The sequence below is a fragment of the Callithrix jacchus genome, chromosome 1 (genome assembly GCF_049354715.1).
Source record: "Callithrix jacchus isolate 240 chromosome 1, calJac240_pri, whole genome shotgun sequence".
NCBI classification, from domain to species: Eukaryota; Metazoa; Chordata; class Mammalia; order Primates; family Cebidae; genus Callithrix; species Callithrix jacchus.
In genome coordinates this window covers 62,538,519-62,559,812 of record NC_133502.1, presented here as the reverse complement: position 1 = coordinate 62,559,812, position 21,294 = coordinate 62,538,519, and the positions used below count along the sequence as shown (strand labels likewise).

Genomic DNA, 21,294 nt, shown 5'->3' with positions numbered 1-21,294 from the left:
TTTAATGGGGTGAAAAGTGGGATTCAGGAAGTGTTGCAGCAGCCTCTGTGACATATCTTCCCAGGAGTTACATGACCATTGCTATGAATGGGAGAGGAGGTGTCAAGGGGAGTCAATATGAGGCATCCCTTTAAGAAGACTCAGTGCCTTAAAGATACACTGCTTCATGACTTACTGGGACCACCCCTAATCCCTTCAGACTTCACTAGCCTGGAAATATGGGCCAGATTTGATTCATTCATTTTTCTTTCCTATTTCCAATAAAGAATTATAGTAGTTTTTGTTTAGCAATCATGTCACATAGTTGAGAAAAATACTTTTTTTCACATGAACCACTATTAATTAAATTCTCTCACCTGTAAATTCTTTGAGCCAAAATACAGAATTTTACATTTGTTCTAGCTACATTTAATTTTATTTGTATGACTTTATTGATGTTTAAATTCCCTTTAAAAGTATTTATCTTATCTTGGTGTCATCTTCACTTTTGATAAGTATAAGCCTTCAGTTTCTGCCTCGAAGCCTTGGAACATGCCCATAAGAAAGGGATCAGGGAGGGCTGTGTACAGTGGCTCAGGCCTGTAATCCCAGCACTTTGGGAGACTGAAATGGGTGGATCATGAGGTCAGGAGTTCAAGACCAGCCTGGCCAACATGTTGAAACCCCATCTCTACTAAAAATACAAAAATTAGCTGGGCATATTGGTATGTGCCTGTAGTCCCAGCTACTTAGGAGGCTGAGGCAGGAGAATCACTTTAACCCAGGAGGCAGAGGTTGCAGTGAACCAAGATCACACCATCGTACTCCAGCCTGGGCAACAGAGCAAGACTCTGTCTCAAAAAAAAAAAGGGGATCAGGGAGAGAAAGTTCTGTGGCATGGTACTAGAGCCTTTCCTTGAGTAAGGCATCAGGCCTTTAATCAACTCTTTGAGTAAAATGTCCAGCCAGGTATTCATTCACAGAGTAGGACTGTTTTCCAGCCTGTGTTTCTTCATCTTGGCTCACAGAGTAATCAAGAAGGACTATCAAAATGGTTTACTGAAATCAAGATATATTATGCAGTGGCTTGATTGTTTCTCTTTCTAGTCGATATTAGTAGGAATTGGGGCTTGATGTGAAACTGAAAGTGTACCCTACCAGACAAAGATGTTACTTCTGGGTTATATAGGACTAGCCCTTCCAGTCACAGGCATGTTCGGCAATTCATTTTGTAATAAGATACATCTCCCTTTCACAGCATCAAGTTCAAATTCTTTAAGCAGTGTACAAGGCCTTAGCTGGCTTATATTTTCCTCTTTATTTTTATTTGTGTTCTAATCCTGCTCCAGTTTTCTTAATGGGTCACACTCTCTAAGTCATTGACTATTGACACCCTGTTTCCACTTACTGGACACTCTGCTCTCTTTACTCTGTTTCACTAGCTCTTACTCATCCTTTAGCTTAAGTCCAACTTCCTTGAGGAAGCCAATCCCACTCTTTGAAGGCTGGATTAAATATGCTTCCCATGTACTCTCTTCCATATGGGGCTTACCCCTGTAACAGCACCTGCCACTCAGGTATCCTTGCCTATGGACGTTTTTTTCTCCCCACTTGGTCATAAACTCCTTGACAGCAGAGACTGTGTCTGGTACTTAGCAGGTTCTCAATAAATCAATTCAAGAATTACCAGGTGTGAGATCATAGGACACTATGACATATTAGAGGTCTCTGAAAGATCTCAAGGTCCTTTGTCAAAATTTGGATTATGGTTTTGAACAAGTTGTTGCCTCTGGAGTTTTAGTTACTTTATCCATGAAATGAAAATGATCTCTAAGGATCTAGGTTAATGCAAAGAGCATTAAACTGGAAGCAAGTAGCCTTGACCTGGATCCAAGGAGTGACTTGGGAAAGGCATTTAATTCATACACTTTTCTGAGTCTCAGTTTATTAGATTAAGAGGCTGAGCTCTGTGTGTAGTACATGAACATGGAATAAAGTCAGAGAAAGAATGGATGCTGTTGAGTAAACTACTTTGTGCCTCCGTTTCCGTGTTTACAATTTCTCATACTTGGTGATATGGTTTTGCTGTGTTCCTACGCACATCCCATCTGGAATTGTAGCTTCCATAATCCCCATGTGTTGTGGAAAGGACCTGGTGGGAGGTTATTGAATCATGGGGGCAGGTTTTTCTGTGACATTCTTGTGATAGTAAATCTCCCCAAACCTGATGATTTTATAAAGGGCAAGTTCTCCTACACATGCTCTCTTGCCTGCCACCATGTAAGACGTGACTTTGCTCCTCCTTTACCTTCCACCATGATTGTGAGGCCTCCCCAGCCATGTGGAACTGTGAGTCCATTAAACCTCTTTTCCTTTATAAATTACCCAGTCTTGGGAATGTCTTCATAGCAGTATGAAAATGGACTAATATACTTGGTGGCATTCTAGTGAGGACTAGATGAGCTAACTCCAGTAACTGGTGAAAAGATAAAAATAGATTGAATATCCACTATATGTTAAGTGCATTCATAATGTCATAGCATTTTATCCTCTCAACAACTGATACAGTAGGTTTTGCAAATCTCCATTTTGCAGAAGGAAAAAATGGCTCAAGGTCACACTGCTCATAAATGGCAGAACTGGATTCTCAATATGACTCCAAGCCCATGCCAGTTGCATTTTACTCTGCCACCCCTGCTTTGTTCAGCACCTGGCTTGAGACCTGGCACACAGGCTCTCTGCACCACTCCAGGTCTAAGTCTGGCTCTAGGACTGGTACTAAGATGAGGCTCCCTGGCCTGCAGATGGAGCAAGGTCTGGCTGGAGCCTGCTGGTGCTGTTGGCATGGCTGGCTTGAAGCCCTGCTCACGCACTCTCTCTGGAGGGGGAGGAGCAGGCACCGAGGCATCCAGGCAGCGTGCATGGTTTATAAAAAGCCATCAGGAGCACTGTCCTGGGACTGCAGTCATTTATCCGCACTTTTTCCTTGTAAAATGTTACTGACTGTTTTACACCAAGGGCAGTTTATCCTGAATGGGATGTGCAGGCATTCAATTCACCTCTACTTTTTGCCAACTCTGCTTTTTTCCCCCTTGCTTTTGAAGTTATATATGGTTCTGAGAGAGGAAGCCATTTTCTATCTGGGGGAAAAAAAGAGCTGATGGCTTTAAAGAGAAACCTTCCATCATAGGAAAGAACATTTGGTTGAAGAGATAATGCCTTTGTTTTTAAAAATGGAATCCTGCATCAGTGGCATTACATTCTTCTAAAATTGGTCCCCTCTTCTGGTCAGATGCTGAGACTTTTACAGAGGTGATTGGTATCAGTGTACTTTTCTAGGTTAAAATGGAGGATAGATATGATCAGTTCCATTTTTCAAATAGGAAATTGAAGCTCAAAGAGGTTAAATCTCTTGTTTAAGACCACAATGGAAGGCTGCTGGAGCAAGCAATTTGCCCCAGCTGCTAGGTTAGTTGTGGGGGTGGGGGAAGAGAAAGCCTCTTCTGAGCCAGGTGGCCCCTCTCGCTCTTCCACCTCTACCCGCCAGCTGTCTCCTGTACTTCTTCCCTAGTTTGTGAAACTGGTATTGTAGTGCTCAATTTGCAGATGAGACTTGAGTTTCTGTGACATTAAGTAATTGGCTGAAAGTCACACTTAGTTATTGCAAAGCAGGTCTCAAACCTAAACCTTCTGAGTCTGGGCTTGTTCGCCTCCCCAGACCTTCCAGCTGCCTTCATTAGTATCCACCACTCGCCTGCTCTGGCTTTTGGAGAGAATCTAAATATAATGGATTGCTGCTGTAGAATGCCAGGATATTTTAATTTATAGAAAAGAATAATGGGGTTCAGGTGAATGCCCCCTTCTGTATATTCTCTTTGGAATGAGGCTTAGCTTTATTGTCCTTTCACTTCCCGTTAGTTCTAGCTAAAGTGATTCCATAATGACATATAAACCCAAACATGAGTAATTGATGGCAGCCTCAGGAGCTTGAGCAGGATAAAACCAGACTGACTAGAATCTCCAGGGTGAAGAATTAACATTTATTGGTTTAGTGAAATGAATTTATGTCCCAATAAAGCCAGTTACGGACTAGACAGTGATTTAATGAGGTGCCTTTTGTAAAAAGAACAAATATGAACTTCTGGGCCTGGGTTAGATTGTAACTAATATGTCACCCACCAACCAGTTTTACAGATACGTTCAGAAAAATCTATGATATTCCATTAATTCATGAAGTTTGGCTTTTAACCCATTCTGTCTAGAGAGTTGAAAGTTAAAGAGGAATAGAATCAGCATTTCTGAAACTGTGAATGGTACATTTGTTCATCACTCTGCAAGATCAGAACTCCACATGCTCCTGGAAGCTTGAAGAATAAAGATTAGGACAAATACCACCATAAAAGAAAAGAAATACTGAATCTAGATATTTAAGACACCCTTTAGGTTCAAGGTGCCCTAGGTCTGCAGGAAAGGGAGGAAGGGCAGAGGGAATAAAGGTCCCTGGTATCTTCCCTGGGGTGGTGCTGCAGGCACAATAGGACATTCTTGTCTGTGATCTCTTGGTCATTGGACAGCCCATAGCTGCCATTACAAGCCACGCCAATCCCTGCCTGCCATTGCTTTCTTTGCTTCTTTATGAAAAGAACTGAGGAATTGGTTGTCTTTGATAATAAAATGCTCAGGCTGAAAACCTCAGAGTCATCCTGGAGTCTTCACTTTCTTTTGTATCCTGTATCTAAGTCATCAGAATATTCCATAGACTCTACTAGCAAAAGATCTCCAGAATCAGGCCACTTCTCACCCTCTCTGCCATTACCTCCCTACTTCAGACACTTCTTTGCCTGGGTAAGTTCAATAGCATCCTCATTGACCTTTCTGCTTCTGTTCCTGATTCTCCACCCAACTCCTACACATACATATATAATCTGGTCTTAACATAGCAGCCAGAGGGAGATGCTTTCAATATAAAGCCAGCTCTTGCCTCCAGTCTGCTTGTCTGCCAGTGGCTTCCCATTTCACACAGAGGAAAGCCAAATCCTTTATAATGGCCAACAGTGCCCTACACTGTCAGGTGCTCTCCCACCCACTCCTGCCCTCTGATCTTAGTCCCTACTACTGCTTTCCTGGCCCATTTGGTCTTGCTGTTTCTTGAAGGCAGTGAGCACACTAACCTTAGTGTTTCTGCCTGCATCACTCTTCTAGATATCCAGGTGACACACTCCTCACCAGGGGCACGTGTTTTACTCAGTCTCACCTTCTCAATTAAGTTCACTCTGACTACCCTGTTTAAAACTGTAACCACCCCCCAATCTCCTAGTTATCTTGATCCCCGTCTATTTTATTCAGAGCACTTATTACTTTGTAGACTGCTGTCTAACTTACTGACTTATTATGTTTTAATCTGACCCCATCGTTAGTATAGAAGCTCTGCAAAGGTTCAAGTCTGCCTGTTTTGTTGATGGATGCAGCCCAAGAGTCTATGATGGTGCCTGGCACATAGGAAGTGCTCAGTAAATATTTGTTAAATGAATGAATGAATGAACCTATGAGTAAGAAGTCTGCTGAAAGCCATCCTAAAAGAGATTTAATGCCGAGGTGAGAGGCAGGACTGATTCAATTTTATTCTCATACTCTGATCTTTTTGTAGGCTAATTTTTATTATATGTTTTGTTTTTAACTCTGAAAAATAAGATAGATCATCAATTTGAATGGAATCTGTATTTTTTCTGTCTATAAAGTTTTGAGATCTGTGGAAAAAAATTTCAATCAGATGAATAGGATTTTTACGGGAATAATTATGGTTGAGTTGTATCTTATTGGATCATATTAGAAATTTTGGAATTTGAAACTAAGAGATACAGCATTAGGAAAAATGCAACCTTTTGAAATGTCACCACTGACACTGACAAAATATTTGAGCTGGCGCTGGGTGCAGAGCACTGGGAAAGAACACAAAATCCATTAAATGTGTGGCATATACATCTGTGCTGCTGTGAGGCCAGATGTTCTAGTTGTGGAAGTTTTATGTTCCCAGTACTTCTCAACACGGATGTCAGATTTCATGCATTTAAATTAACTTTGTGAGGAGTGGCTGGCAAGTGTAAAATGTGGTCAACAGCAAATACAGCAGAAAGCAGTTTGGTTCAAGTGGAAATATCCCATAGTACTTGGAATGGTTTTAAAAATTATACTTTATTAGGCAAAACGTAGGCCATGCTTGTCATCCTAATTCACATGTACACAGCATTGTGCAGCTTACAAAGCACTTGCTTATAATAGATCATCTCAAGTGCATCGTTTCTGAGAGAAAATTTGCCAAAATCATTCTCTCTCCTGGCACGGTGAGTATGTAGAGTTGGGTTTTGCAGCTCGAGGCTAGTGTTCAATTTTGCCTGGGTGAAGAGAAGCCACCAGGAGGAGCCTACAGTTGTGTAGCAGGCAGCCAGCCAGCCATGCGTGGTGCTGTGATTGAGAGCACGGACTCCACAGCCAGGCTGCTGGTTTCAAAGCCCATCTTGCTTTGGTGCTTCGATTTCATCATCTGTAAAATGGGGTTAGTAATAGATCATCTCAACTGCATAGTTCTTGTAGGGCTGCTAAGATAATTAAATGTGTTTATAAACAGAGTGTGCTTAGAACAATTCCTGGCACCTGGGAAGCTTCTCATGCACATTAGCTGCTCCTATTAGGGAACAGCGAAAGGACCTGCTTGTCCCTCACCTCTCCCACATTTTCTGGACAGAGGTCAGAGTGTTGGAAAATTTCTCCTTGGGGTCACTCCTTTGGATATTAGTATTTTTGAGAGCTAGAACCTTAACAAGAATCAGATGAAAATGGTGAAGTCTTTCTCTGGAACAACATGCATATTCACATGTATCGGCAATTTTGCCTGTAATTTCAGGGAATTCATAAATTCCTGCAGTCCAAATCAAGAATATCTAGGTTAGGATATTGTGTTTCCAGGAGGCCCAGATTAAATGACCCCTTGTTGGGCCATCAGATTAAACTGTCCATGCCTAAGACCATATTCAGAGGAGTTATGTGACCTGTCGCAGCTAGAACATGGAGCACTGGACTGGCAGACTGGAGGGCGTTCTGACATGTTCCCTGAGGGATATTCGAGAAGCAACTTGATGTCGATAGAGGAGACGCAGACAGTGGAACAGGTGTCTCCAGGGATCACCTTTCTCAGCGCAATCCCTCTCCTGGGGCTCTTGTCCACCCCACCTTCCAGCTGCTTAGCTCTCCACAGAAGCCAGAGTAAATCTGATACGCTCTTCCCTTCTGCTTCTCCCCTGCTCTTAATGTCATTTCTCCCTGGGGGCAGTGAGCCGCTGACAAGCCTGGAAAGGGAGAGAGACTTCCCAGTGGAAATGAAGATGGTCTGAGCGGATCACAGCCAGGCCCAGAGAGCGATCTGACAAAGGAGCTACAGCACAGTAGCAGAGCTGTGTAATTGGTTGTCAATATATGCATTTCAAAACACAGTCTTCAGGTATCCCAGCTTCCCAGGGAGATAAGAAAGAATCTTTCAGTATGAAAGCTCATTATATCTCACAGAGACCGTACTGGTGCTTCCCAAGGACAGAGCGAGGAGGTAGAGTCACTGGAGCTGCAGGGATTTTTTTGACGTCGTCTCCCGCCACAGCTGGAGGGGTCTTTAGACCTCTGTTTTGTGTCCAAATTTCCTCTTTTTCAGCTCCCCAGGTAGGGCTGGATGGTCCAATGATTGGCGTTTGGCTTGTGGGCGTAGCAGCCCCATGGATTGGGCACAGATCTGCTCTGTGGAGGAAATGCTGATTCTCCATGTTTTCTCTGTGGCTAAAAGAGAATAATGAAATCTTTTTTCCTCTTGGGGACTTGGAGAAGATTAATTTATGCTGCCTATGAAGTGTTTTAAGCTCTGGCACAGGAAGGTGCTAAGCATTATTTCTACAGTTAGTTTCTTTAACCCATTCTGTGAAGTAGAGATTGTTATTAATCTGAGTCTCATTCATCAGGGTCTGGTGGAATGCTTTCCATTCTCCGAAATGAAATGTCTGTAGGGTGGTGGTGGTGGTAGTAGGGGTTTGAAGATGTGAACATCAATCAGTTTAATTAGTTGACTTCGAATGGGAGGGCTTTCTATGGACTGTGGGTGCTGCGGAATTCACCCGAAGGAGAGAGCCAGTGCTACCCAGGCTAGCGTGGGCAGGGCCCCCTCTGATGCCTCTCATCTAGGGAGTTGGGGAGGATGGAATTATGATTGAGACCCAGGCAGCCAGAAACCCCAAGATGGGAGTTTCCACATGGCTTGCAGGAAGGCAGAGAGACAGAGCTGGACACTGGACTTGAAATAGTCAGTTATCCTCCTTGGTCAGACCAATTGTTCAAACTCAGAAGTGGGCTCAGGAGTGCCTCCCAGGGTGTCCCAGCATGGGATGAAGGCCAGTGAGGAGGGCCTTCTCATGGATTGCTTCTGGGCTGAATTTCCACGCCTCTGGAGTGAAGGGTAATCAGATATCCATCCTGAACAGAGAATAAAGCCAGTCTTGAATCCAGAAATGTTCTTTAGTTTATTCACTTAATAAATATTTATTGGACATCTACAATTAGTCATAGTTTTAAGTATAGGGGATGCAGCTGTGATCATGATTGTCAAGGTCCCTGTTCCCAAGGAGCTTACCTTCTAGCAGGAAAGACAGTCAATAAGCAAATAAACAAATTCTCCTGTGTATAAACACTAGAATGTGAACTCTGCAAGGGCTGGCTTTTAGAAAAATCTATTTTGTTCATTGCTGTATTCCCAGAACCCAAAATAAGCCCTGATCACCAGATATTAGGTGCTCAAAGAGTGTTTGCTGAATAAATAATGGGAGAGATAATTTCAGATTGCAGTGAGTACAATGAAGGGAATGAATCAGAGCGTGGGTGGGAGATGGAGATGTAAAAATGTGCAAGAGCTGGACGAATATAAGGTCTTGCAGGCTTTGGTAAGAGTTTGGGAAAGAGCAATGAGTTCTAAGCATGGGGAAATATGTGATGAAGCTTCCATTTTACAAAGATCATCCTGACTGCTGTGGATGGGGAAGTGGAGTGATGGAAGCAGGGGAGCCAGGGAGGAAGCTGTTTTTTGGTCCAGACCAGAGGTGCTGATGTCTTGCCCCAGGCAGGAAGCCAGGGAGTTGGTGGTAGGAAGTGGACCAGGTTCCAGTTGTGTTCTCAGGGCAGCACCAGTGGTATTTGTTAATGGCTTGAATGTGGGGATCAGGGGAGGAGAAACGTCCAAGATGACCCCAAGGGTTTTGGCTAGAGCCAGCAGATACATGACAGTGTTATTAACAGAGGGGTGAACACTGAAGCTTCTGGAATGCTGGCCTCAGGTGGGTAAGATTGGTCAGGGAAGGAGGGTGAAGCCCTAAAGGTCGTTTTCCTTGGATGTGTCTTGAGCACATGGACATTTTGGCAAGACTTGTGGAGGGGTTTGCACAGGATAAGAATGAGAGAGATCAAAGCTTTAGAGTCATAGATTAAAAAAATATATTTAGATGCTAAAAGATCTTAGAAATACCAACCTGGTAGTTTTAACCACTTTTCTCCGCTTTTTTTTTCTGGTTCTTTTTTTTTTTTATACTTTAAGTTCTGGGGTATATGTACAGATCGTACATGGGTATACATGTGCCACGGTGGTTTACTGCATCCATCCCCCTGTCATCTACATTAGTTATTTCTCCTAATGCTATCCCTCCCCTATCCCCCAACCCCTTGCTATCCCTCCGCTAGTCCCCCACCCCTGACAGGCCCCAGTGTGTGCTGTTCCCTCCCTGTGTCCATGTGTTCTCATTGTTCAACACCCACTTATGAGTGGCTTTTCTCCACTTTTAAAGGCAAGGATTTTTTTTTTTTTTTGAAAGTGTCTTATTCTGTTGCAGGCTGGAGTACAGGAGTGTGATTCTAGCTCACTGCAGCCTTGAACATCTGGGCTCAAGCCATTGTCCCACTTCTGCCTCCCAAAGCACTGGGACTACAGGCATGTACCACCATACCTAAATTTTACATTTTTTATAGAGAGGGGAATCTTGTTGTAATATGTTCCCCAGGCTGGTCTCAAACTCCTGGCCTCCTCCTACCTTGGCCTTCCAAAGCGCTAGGATTATTGACTTGGGCCACTGTGCCCAGCCAGGATTTTTTTTTTTAACTGGAAACCCATAAGAAAACCAATATATAAGATAATTTAATTGTTCTCTTGACTCTAAATACAAGTCTATATTTGGCTGCCCTTCTTCATGCCTGTCCAGAGGCTCTTTCAAAGGCAACAAAAATGTCTTGTTCCCACCCAATGGTGGATTGATGTTAGAAATTCCACAGGTAGAGATTAATTCCTTTGACTTAACATTTCATTCCCATAAAACACAAAGTCCATAGGGAAAAGCACAGTAGGACATTATTAAGCTTCATCAATCCTTTAAGACTTTAGTGAAACCAGATTTGCATTCTTTCTTTGGAGTTGATGTTGATGGATTGAGGGAAGGTTGCTGCATTATGAAGAGTTTGAGTGTGAGGACAAAGGCTGGGAAGGAGTTCCAGCAGGAGAAGGGGCTCGTTTGGTGGTCTTGCTGAGGCCTGTTGAATTTGTATTGTGTGGCCATTTTTGCCTTCTAGATTTGCCCCCTTACACCATCCTGAAGAAACTTTCAGTGCCTTACCTGCTTTGGTTCTGATACATTTTGCTGAGACTCTCTATCCCCTTTCTTTGTTCCTGAGCAATATTTTATGTTGCTATTCATGGCAGATAATTCAAAAAGGGCCTGGCACCCCTTTCAGGTGAGACACTCCTAAGGGCCAGCTAGACTGCTCCATCCTGTTATACTCCCATCTTCCAGCTGCAGAGATAAGCCAGGGGATTACTGGCAAGAACAGATAATGATTCATTTACTTGGTTAACTGTAATCCCCCACCCCAGGGACCCTTCCAGGCCCTGCCAGATGGCTTTTGCACGTTGTGGACTGGTGATAGATCTTCTCCAGGAAACAACTGCCAACCAGGTGGTTGCCTCACACCACTGTAACATATTCCGAGAGAAGCTGATGAAACTACAGGCATTTCCCTCAGCATATTGCACATCCACACAAAATTGTGTGCTATTCCGAGGGACCCATGGAACATTTGAAGCCTCATTTCTAGTACCTCTATAGGGGTGTCTGGAGACCAGGTTAAAAATCCCGGAAGGAATCCAGACCCTAGAGGTCATCACTGCTGTGGAGACAGTCATTGGTGATTGCCATTATTATCCAAACCAGGCTGACACAGACCACAAAAAAACTTAATAAAAAATGGGAAAGTCATTCACCTCTTCCCCAGGCTTCAGATTCCTCAACTATAAAGTTGCGATAATAACAGTTCCCTACTTAGTGCACAGGGTTATTGTGGTAAACAGATTAGTGTTAAACTGTTACATATTATTTGAGATTTAAAAACCTAAATGTTTCTAGTGGGAGGAATAGGTGAGTAACAAATCTGTTGATTAGGGCCAGGTGTAAGGTAATAGAGAATGGTGAGGCCTGTGGCAAACGGAAACATGCATTTTGTAAAATTCAGTTTATGAAACGATGTGCAGCCTTACAAAAACATCTGAGGGTTGAATCTGGCTTTGGCTTTCAAGTTGTATATTCCTGAAAAATATAATGCAGGGTACTTTATTTATTAGCTATTGTTTTAGGAGTCCAGATGGGACAAACCATGCCTAGTTTTTATCTGCCTAGAATAGAAGACTATTAATGTAGTATAGTTTGGAGGGTCTTCCTCAGATATCACCCGTTTAGGCCTCCCAGGAATGGAAATGATAGCCATTAGGACTTAGAGGAGAGTACGGTCAGAGAGTGAGGTTTAAGGGATTAATAGTTTTCATTAAGATGCAAATGTATTATCTACAGTGGAAAGCCTATTGATTCTTTTCTGGTCATTAACATCTAAGCACTTTAAGACTATAATCAAAGACCTCTGTAAACTGTAATTATACCTTTTAGCTTTAATATTGCTATTGGACTACTACTATGCATGGTATATTGGCCCTTACTAGGGACCAGGATTATATAGATGAACACAATTTGGGCCCTGCCTTCAAAGGCATTTACAATCCATGGGAGACTGGCAGGGCCAAGGTGATGTCTCTCTGTTCACCACTCTATACTTGGGCCCCCCACAGTGCCCAGAACACGGTGGAAACTTAATTAATTGATGGGCATAGGCATTGCCACAACCCTCTGCAGAGCATAAGTGCTAAAGGTGAGGTGTAGCAGGAACCAGAGTGAGTTCATGAGATTAGCTCTAGAAAGGAGAAGAGACAGGGGAGATGGACATCGGTTGGGGGAAACGGGTTGACAAGGAAAGATGGGTCTTGCTGAGTCTCCTTCCTTGAACCTAGCAGGTCTGGAAAGTGTGGTAGGTGAAGTTGCCAGGAGAGGAGGATGTCAAAGGAGGAGAGGGAGCTGGAAATGAGCTAGAAGGTGGAGCAATAGCTGGAGCAGAGCAGGTAGCAGGATGGCCTGAGAACCCAGTGGAAGCTGGGTGGGGGCGGTAGTTGGCTGAGAAGGCATGGTCAGGTGGGCACTCAGCCTTGGAGAACTTTCCATAGGGTCCTGCCTATAGTTGCCCTCATGAGAACATTCTTTGGGTGTCAGTCCCAGGCCTTTCCTTAATCCCAGTGTTCTCATTCTTTCCCTGGCACCTGGCAAAGTAGGTTATCGCATAATCCTCTCCCAGAGTTAAGTGATAATTTTAATAACTGCAGGATTTTATGTTGGTAATTGGCCCCTGATAACAGAGCTGTTAATTGCAGCTCTTATCAATGCCCCTTAGAGCAAGCTGATTTGCAGTGAAAACAATGCTTTCAAGTGTAGCTTGGACTCTTTCCCAGGCTTTGCAACTTGACTTAGTTCAAGGTCAGAATATCCTGTTAGAATCTGGAGGTGAGGATTTGGAAGCCTGACTCAGTTGCTTGTGGTCAACATCAGCAGTTTTTCCTGGTTTTCATAGTTTCACCTACAAGATTTTTTTTTTTTTTTTGAGACAGAGTCTTGCTCTGTTGCCCAGGCTGCAGTGCAATGGTGCGATCTTGGCTCACTGGAACCTCCTCCTCCTGGGTTCAAGCAATTCTCCTGCTTCAGCCTCGTAAGTAGCTGGGATTACAGCCACCCACTACCATGCCTGGCTAATTTTTGTATTTTTAGTTGAGATGGCATTTCACCACGTTGGACAGGCTGGTCTGGAACTCCCGAACTCAGATGATCCACCACCTTGGCTTCCCAAAGTGCTGGGATTACAGGCATGAGCCACTGGTCCCAGCAGACCTACAACATTTTAGCCTCATCTCCTGCCATGTTAACAGTTAGTATGAGGACCCAGAGTATTTGCAGTTACCGGACATGCCTGATGTTTTCATATCTGGAAACAGCCTCTTCTTTTAATCTCTGAAAGCCTTGATTTGCTCATCTTAAAAATGGGGCAATCATCCCATACTCATAATATTGCTGTGTGAAAGGTGGTATGATTGAAAGAGCATGGATTTGAGGGTCAGATAAACAAAGATTTAATTTATTCTCTCCCGTTTACCACATTATTGCGTGGTCTTAGATTGTTAATAATTTCTCAACGAATAAAATGAATATAATCATATTGATTTTATTTGGCACATCAAGGCAATCTTAGGCAATACACCCATGTGTCTTGTCCTGGAAGTCTTAGTTCCCTGGTGGATATGTCATGTGGCTCATCATGGAATCTTATGCTCTTAGGCTACCTGGTCTCTGAGAATGCCTCTCCTCCAGGCCACACTCAAGCAGTTTTACCATTCTCAGCCTACTATTTCTCTTTGCTGCACTGGACCACTCCTCTTGCCCTCATCCCACTCCCCCCGCCCTCATCCCACTCCCCCAAAGAGGTTGATCTCAATTAGTGTTGGGAGGAAAGCAATCTGTTTAGGGAATTCATTATCAATGTGCTAATGAACCATCAATCTTTAACCCATACAGGAATATTTCTCCCATGGGAACATTGCATTTTCCAACTGAATTCCTAATCCATGGAAGAATCACCCTGGTAGAACTTCTGGCTAGAGGACAAAGGAAAGTGTAGAATTTCAGGCATTATAGAAGCGGCATGGGTGATAAAGTTGAAGAGGTAGGGTGGTGCTCAGGTTGGTCAATTATGCCTTGCTCTGGAGCACCTCAGTTCCCCGCAGTGTCTGTACCTAAAGCTATCCCTGGGCAGTGTGTGAACAAAGAACATAGCAGTTCTAGATCTACATCCACAGAGAGATGCTATCTATCTGCGCCCCGATACTGTTCTTCAAGTATCTGAAGGATTAAGATCTGGCCTGTTGTTAAAGTTATTGTTTAGAATTTGCCTGGCCCATTTTATTTTCAGAGTCCTTTTTATTCGTTAATTAATTATTCATTTATTTAATGCAGTTTTTAATTGTATGCTTATTCCATCTTGCAAAGGTAGAATTATTCAGGGGAACATTGAAAAGAAGTTAACAGTACGACAGAGCTTACAATGGCGCTTTAATCTTAAATTAATATTCCTCCTGTTTTCACATTACCAGAACACTTATCCCAAATAGTACCAGAGCAGGAAATTATATATTGCCCTATATATGGCATTCCCTCCCAGAGAGCACGATATTTATCATGGCTTTTTAATCTCCTTCGTGTGCAATGGAAGATAAAACATCTCAACAACATTTCAGTGTTTGGAGAAGATTAAAACAACCGCAAACCTTCGTGTTTGTTTCATTCACTCTCTCCGCTGCATCTAACTGGGTCAGAGTTTAGGTGGGTTCAACAATGTGACTGTTTATTTGGAGTTTCTGGGGGCTCTCTGAAAAAGTCACATAAGCAACCCTAGCAGGAGAAACTGGACATGTGCAGGTTTCTTTCAATATTTCCTTTTCCTGGTACTTCCCCCTTTTCAGACTGGTGCTAGCTAGAGTGTGCCTGGTGACATTCACTGAGATAAGCCTAAAGAGGAAAAGGCCAGCATTTAGATCCCTGGACTGGCTGGGGATTTCTTTTCTCTTAAAGAAGAGCTCCTGACTTCAGGCTGCAGCGCTTAAACTGAAGTGCTTTCTCACCTCATTTGCTTTCAGGAGAGACCTGAGAAAGATGATCTGGGCTCCTGGAGGAACAGTCTATTAAGTGTATTTGGGTTCTCCAGAGAAACAGAACCAATGGAATTTATACATGCCACATACACATGCATACATACACAAGGAATTGGCTCACATAATTGTGGGTGCTGGCTAGTCCAAATAGAGCAGCTTGGAAATTCTGGTAAGAGTTGATGTTGCAGTACTGCATCTGAAGGTTGAAAACTCAGGGAGACTGTCTATGTTGCTGTCTGGGGGTGGAATTCCTTCTCTTTTCAGGAAACCTTGATCTTTGCTCTTAAGGCCTTCAACTGACCAGATAAGACTCATGCATATTATGGAGGATAGTTTGCTTTAAGTTCAACTGATTGTAAATGTTAATCACATTTTAAAAATGCCTTCATAGAAACACTCAGATTGTGTCTGACCAAACAAATGGGCACCATGGTCTAGCCAGGTTGACACATGAAATTGACCATTGCAAAGACCAGTTGTCCTGCTGACTGTGCGTGGTGCTTTCTTCATACAACAAGCAGTGAGCTCTCAGGCATGCCTCCCTCACCCTGACCATGCCTTGTGAGCTTGGTTAGTTGGCAATTTCTTCTGTCAACCAGATTCCCTTCTTTGGAGAGAAGCTGCATGTGCCCTTTGCAGGATGACTGGGGTTTGGGGCTTTTTTTTTCTGTGTTTTCCCTTCTCTCTCTCTCTCTCTCTTTTTTTTTCTGAGATGGAGTCTTGCTCTGTTTTCCAGGCTAGAGTGCAGTGGCATGATCTTGGCTCACTGCAGCCTCCGCCTCCTGGGTTCAAGTGATTCTCCGCCTGAGCCTCTTGAGTAGCTGAGACTACAGGTGTGCACCACCACGCCTGGCTAATTTTTTTTTTTTTGGTATTTTTTAGTAGAGATGCGGGTTTCACCATGTTGGCCAGGCTGGTCTCAAACTCCTGACCTCAGGTGATCAACCCGCCTTGGCCTCCCAAAGTGCTGGGATAACAGGCATGAGCCATCGCACCCAGCCCCTTTCCTCTTTTGGCATCACTTGCTCTCTTCCTATCCAGTTCTCTTGACCTCCCACTCAAACACACAGAGCTCTCTCTTACAACAGCTTTTAAAAAGTACACTTTTTATATTTATTTATTTATTTGAGATGGAGTCTCGCTTTGTCACCCATGTGTCTTGTCCTGGAAGTCTTAGTTCCCTGGATATGTCATGGTGGCTCATCATGGAATCTTATGCTCCGTTTGTATTTGGGTTCATACAGAGTGCAATGACACTATTTCAGCTCACTGCAACCTCTGCCTCCCAGGTTTAAGTGATTCTTCCTCAGCCTCCTGAGTAGCTGGAATTACATGTGCGTACCACCATGCCTGGCTAATTTTTGTATTTTTAGTACAGACAGGGTTTCACCACAGTAGCCAGACTGGTCTCAGACTCCTGACCTCATGATCTGTCCACCTCAGCCTCCCGAAGTGCTGGGATTATAGGCGTGAGCCACTGCGCCTGGCCCACTTTTCGATAAAAGTATTACATATATACAGAAAAATGCACAAACCATAAGAGTGCAGCTTGATGCATTTTCACCAAATTCATTATGAGCCTTCTTATGTAACCAGCCCCAGACCGAGACGCAAAGCATCAGCACCCCCAAAAACCTCCCTCCTGTTGCTGCCCTGGTCCCCTCTTCCTAGCCTGAAGCCCCACCTCTATTCTAACTACTGGCATCAGGCATGTGTTTTGCATTTTCTTTTGTCAAATTTTGTATAATGGGAAAATGCATTCTGTTTTCTTTTACTATAGCATAGTTTTGCGCAGGGGAAAGACCATGCTGGAACTACACTGAGTGACTCTATCCTCTCCTTCCATCTGTCCTTGCGAGTGTGGCTTGTCTATTACACAGGGGACATTGTGCCAGAGACTGTGGACATACACGGTTGCCCAAGAGATGTTACAGAACAGCAACCAGAGGCTCTGTGGGGAAACTGAGAAGGGGCCCTGCCTCAGCCTGGCAGGCTTAGGACAGTTCTCCAAACAGGCCCTGCTGCATCCTCTGAGGAAGACCCTCTAAGTGAGAGCAGTCCTCCTGATCGGCCTTGTGGAAAAGCAGTGCTGCAGGTGCTCGTGGGAACGTTTCCTCCTTGGCAGAGTCCCAGCTAGGTAGCTGTTACCCTTGACCCACCTGTTCTCACCTTTTGGGGACTTCTTTGTTCTCTGTGAGCTGCTGGGTCCTGATAGACTAGTCGCTGATAAGCGTTGTGGTTGATATCAGTTTCCCACATTGCACCCTCTTGATAAGGTGTTGCGAGCCAGTGAGTGTCTCTGTTCCAGTGGCTGCTTGTGGGGTGTGTCTTCATTTCCTTCAGTGCCTTCTTTCCTCTTCCAGGCCCTAAAGAGGTGATCACCCTTGGCTTTATCCTCCATGTCCCTGCTCTTTATTACATTACTTTTGATCACAGATCTTAGTTCCTCTCATACTTCCTACTATCCCAATGCTATCCCAGGCCCAACCTGCATTTCCACTACCAGTGTGACCATTTCTCATAGGCTTCTGGCCAGTGCCTCAGACTCCTGCTCCTAAAACATCCTCTTTTCTCCTGCCATCACAGTACCACTGCCCTTGCCCAGCTCTTCCCAACCCACCAGTCTCTGGTCCTCTTTTTTCTGCGTGGAGGACCCCCCCCATGCCCGCTCCTCTTCCCAGGCCCCTCGCAACCACCCTCTTCATCTCCCTGTGTAGCTTTGTCTAGAGTGCTGACAGTGTTGACTGCCCTTCCTGACTCATCCCTCACCATCTCCAGATTCCCTTCCTCATCATCTGATTTTTTTGGGGGTCAATTGCTACTCAGTGCCTAGGGAAAGTGCCATTTGCTGTCCTGCTGTCCTGAGCCCTCCAGGACATATCTCCAGCCACTCAGCTCAGTGGAGAATCCATGATTTTCTCTGTGGTTCTAGGAAATTCGGTAAAGAGGGCAAAGCTGTCTTTCATGCCTCCTTCTGCCCTCAGAGCCCCTTAATGCCCTCCTGGTCTTCCATTCTGGCCCCTGGTCATTAATCTTTTCTGTGTCATATTCCTGATTTTGTTTAATCTCTGTTAATGGATGATATCTCAAGGTTGGACCCTACCTGGGAATATTTGCGTTTAAAAGGCTAGCTTTGTAGTTATAAACAGAGCTACACTCAAGGGCATTAAGGCATAGCAGTGAAATAGCTAGGTGATGATGTTGATGGTATGGTCCTAACCCTCTGGAGGATAAGGAGACAGAAGACACGGGCCCTAACCTTGGCTTCTCCGCCAACATCCTGGGTGTTGTTAGAGAAACCACATAACCTTTCTGACCCTGAGAAGTGCTCCAGGAGCTCTGCTAGTCTCCTGGAGACTAGCATTATTTCAAATGGTATTTTTATATTAAAACAAACACGAGGCCTCCTGATGCTTGCTACAGGCAGTGTTCTCACACTGACTATCTGAAAAGAGACGGTTGAGTAAACCCACCCCATGTACACCTCAGCTCAGGCCCTGTGCCTGTACTGTGAATGGGGGAACATAGAAAAAGAAAGAGAAGAGAAAAAGGGAAAAAACAAAACTAAACAAAAATAAACATGAGCGCATTCCAGGCAAATTGCCTCACTTGCTGAATTTCTAGGCAGATTGCCCCATCCGCATTTCCAGAGGAGGCCTGGAGTTTCAGCTGGCAGGTCCCAGGCTGATGGCCCTGTCTTGCTTGCACTTACCCTTCTCACCAGAGATGGCACTTCTCCCTTTATACCCCCCAGGCTCAGGCAGGTGAGCAGGGCCCTGGTTGCCTGCTTGTCTTCTGGGACAGCTGTACTCTCCCTTTTGTTCCCTGTGGTTTAGTTCCTCATCCTCTTGCCTCGCCTCCTGGTGTGATCACCATGTTGCCTCCACCTGCTGCAGGGAGCAACGGTGCTTCCCCTTCTGCTCCAACACACCTGGCTCCTGCCACGCGGGCAGTGGAAGGGCCTGGAGAGATCATGACCATGATGGGAGTTCCGGCCTCAGCTCTGCCACCAGCCAGTTGGAAACCCTAAGCGGCTCACCTCACCTCTGTGGGGTTTCGTTCCTCACTGTGACAGACTGGGCTGGAGTAGACAGGCTTAGAAAAGCGAGCAGCCAGGAACCCCGGCTCAGAACTCTCTCAGGACTCCCAGCGCCCTCAGGAGGAAACCCAGCCTTCTCATTATGGCTCACAAAGCACTTCCTGGTCTGGTCAAGCTCTACGTTGAGGGTTTTGTTTTTATTCACCTCTTCAAACTCTATATTCTGGCAAAAATGAATGACTTGAAAGTCCCAGAGCATTCCCTGTTCTCGCTTATTCCCAGGAATGCTCCTCTGTTGCTATCCCTTTCCTTCCTCTCAGTCCCTCAGACAGTTACTTTTGGAGGGCTCCTCAAAGATTTCACTTCCTGAAGCAGTCTTTCTGACCCCCACTGCGTCAGATTTGGTTGGGAGCTACTTTCTTGCTGGCCATGAACTTCAACTTGATTTGGGTGTGATTCTAATGCCCTGTTTACTCGTCTGAGTCCTCTTTACCCCATAGGGCCTATCCATTTTAGAAGGCAAGAGATGTGGTTTGTTCCTGTGGAATCCTCATGCCCAGAACTGCACTGTCCAGTAGGGTCACCCTTAGCTACAGGTGGCTATTGTGCACTTGAAATGTGGCTACTCTGAACTGAGATGTGCTGGAAGTGTCAAATCCACCCTGGATTTCAAAGACTTTGTACCACAAAAAATGTAAATTAATTTTACATTCTCATTCATTACTTTTTATATTGACTGCTTGTTGGAATGTCTTAGGGCATACACACTGTTAAATAAAGTGTATTATTAATAATTATTTCACCTGCTTCATTTTACTCTTGAATGTGGCGACTAGAAATTTAAAATGTATAATCACATATAAGGCTTGTATTTGTGACTCGCATTATGTTTCTGTTAGGCTGCACTGGTATGGCATGTACTGCCTGGTGCAGGTTAATGAACAAACTGGTAGACGGATCTATGTGAAAGGGTAGGTGACTGTCTTCCCACCTCAGGCTCAGCTCACGTTGCTTTGCTCTGAATGTGACCCAAGGCCCTCTCGTTCTCAGTGCTTAGAGCTGGGCAGCCTGGCTATCAGTGGTCAGTAGACCCAAGTCCCCTAGAGATGGAGCAACCTGAGATCAAATACTCACTTGAAGCCTGTGGGCTCTGTGCCTTACCTATAAAACACCCCACTTTGAGCCTATGGGCTCTGTCTTGTAGGAAACTTTTGTACCTTTGTCCATATTTCCGGGAATAAAATATTAACATGATATTCTGAACTGAACAGAATAGATGCTCGTTTTGATCAATTGCAACATTCCCTGATACCGTAAGGGGTGTTCATTCTTACTGGCACTAGGTGAAGACGCATTGCTTACCGTAAATTTCTCATTTTGTAATATTTTGATTCTGTAATCAGATAAGATGTACTGATTAACTTGGGACTTTTTCAAGAAAAGCTCTGCAACCATAAAGGAACAAAGAACCCTTTTCTTAATCAGTAACTGTACCTTTCCTTTGTGTGTGAGACCTCGGCTTTTTCCTCCTCCTGTACTTTATGGGGTCATTGTTAGAAGGAGGTTAGAAGGAGGAGTTTAGAAGACTGCTTATCACCGTCAGGAGTCTTTGAACTCTGATTTCCTGGTGATTTAGTGGTTACTTGGAACAGCTCTGGGTATAGTGAGAACACAGTTTTCTTGAGATGCTGCAGCTCTAACTGGCCACAGAAATTCTTGAGTCTGGTTGATATTTTGAAAGCCATATGCTTAGTATCCAACAAGTCTCAGATCTTACAGTTACACTCAGCATTTACAGAGGGCTTTTATAATTTCCAAAGTGCTTTCACACACAGTATCTCATTTGGTCTGTACCTTCGGTTCCCCTTTAAACAAAACTCTTCTCAGAGATGCATACACTTGCTGTCTTCAATTTCTTTCTCCTGACTCTTCATTAAAACCCCTGAATTGTGCCTCCAGGCCCACCGCTCTGTGGACACAGCTCTCATGAAAGGTCTTCACGACCCACAACGTTGCTAGATCCCATTGTGGATTCTCAGTCTTCTTATCTTAGTTGGCCCAGTTTAGTCATTTGACACAGTTGATTGCTCTCTCCTACTTGAAACTCTTTTTTCATTTGGCTTCAAGGATGTCA

At 44.2% G+C, this 21,294-nt stretch overlaps 1 long non-coding RNA gene and 1 other non-coding gene across 2 annotated transcripts in view; both read left to right on the top strand.

Moving 5' to 3' along the window:
• The window catches only part of LOC128931513 (uncharacterized), a 63,914-nt gene extending 50,716 nt beyond the window's left edge, over nt 1-13,198 (top strand). The window contains exon 3 of the long non-coding RNA XR_013525844.1: nt 13,031-13,198. This is a non-coding gene — a long non-coding RNA (uncharacterized LOC128931513). The remainder of the gene's footprint in view (nt 1-13,030) is intronic.
• Nucleotides 13,199-18,522: 5,324 nt separating this feature from the next.
• On the top strand, nt 18,523-18,649 carry LOC118148421 (small nucleolar RNA SNORA51). The gene has a single exon (XR_004735225.1). It is a non-coding gene; the product is annotated as a small nucleolar RNA SNORA51 (small nucleolar RNA).
• The last annotated feature ends 2,645 nt before the right edge of the window (nt 18,650-21,294 follow it).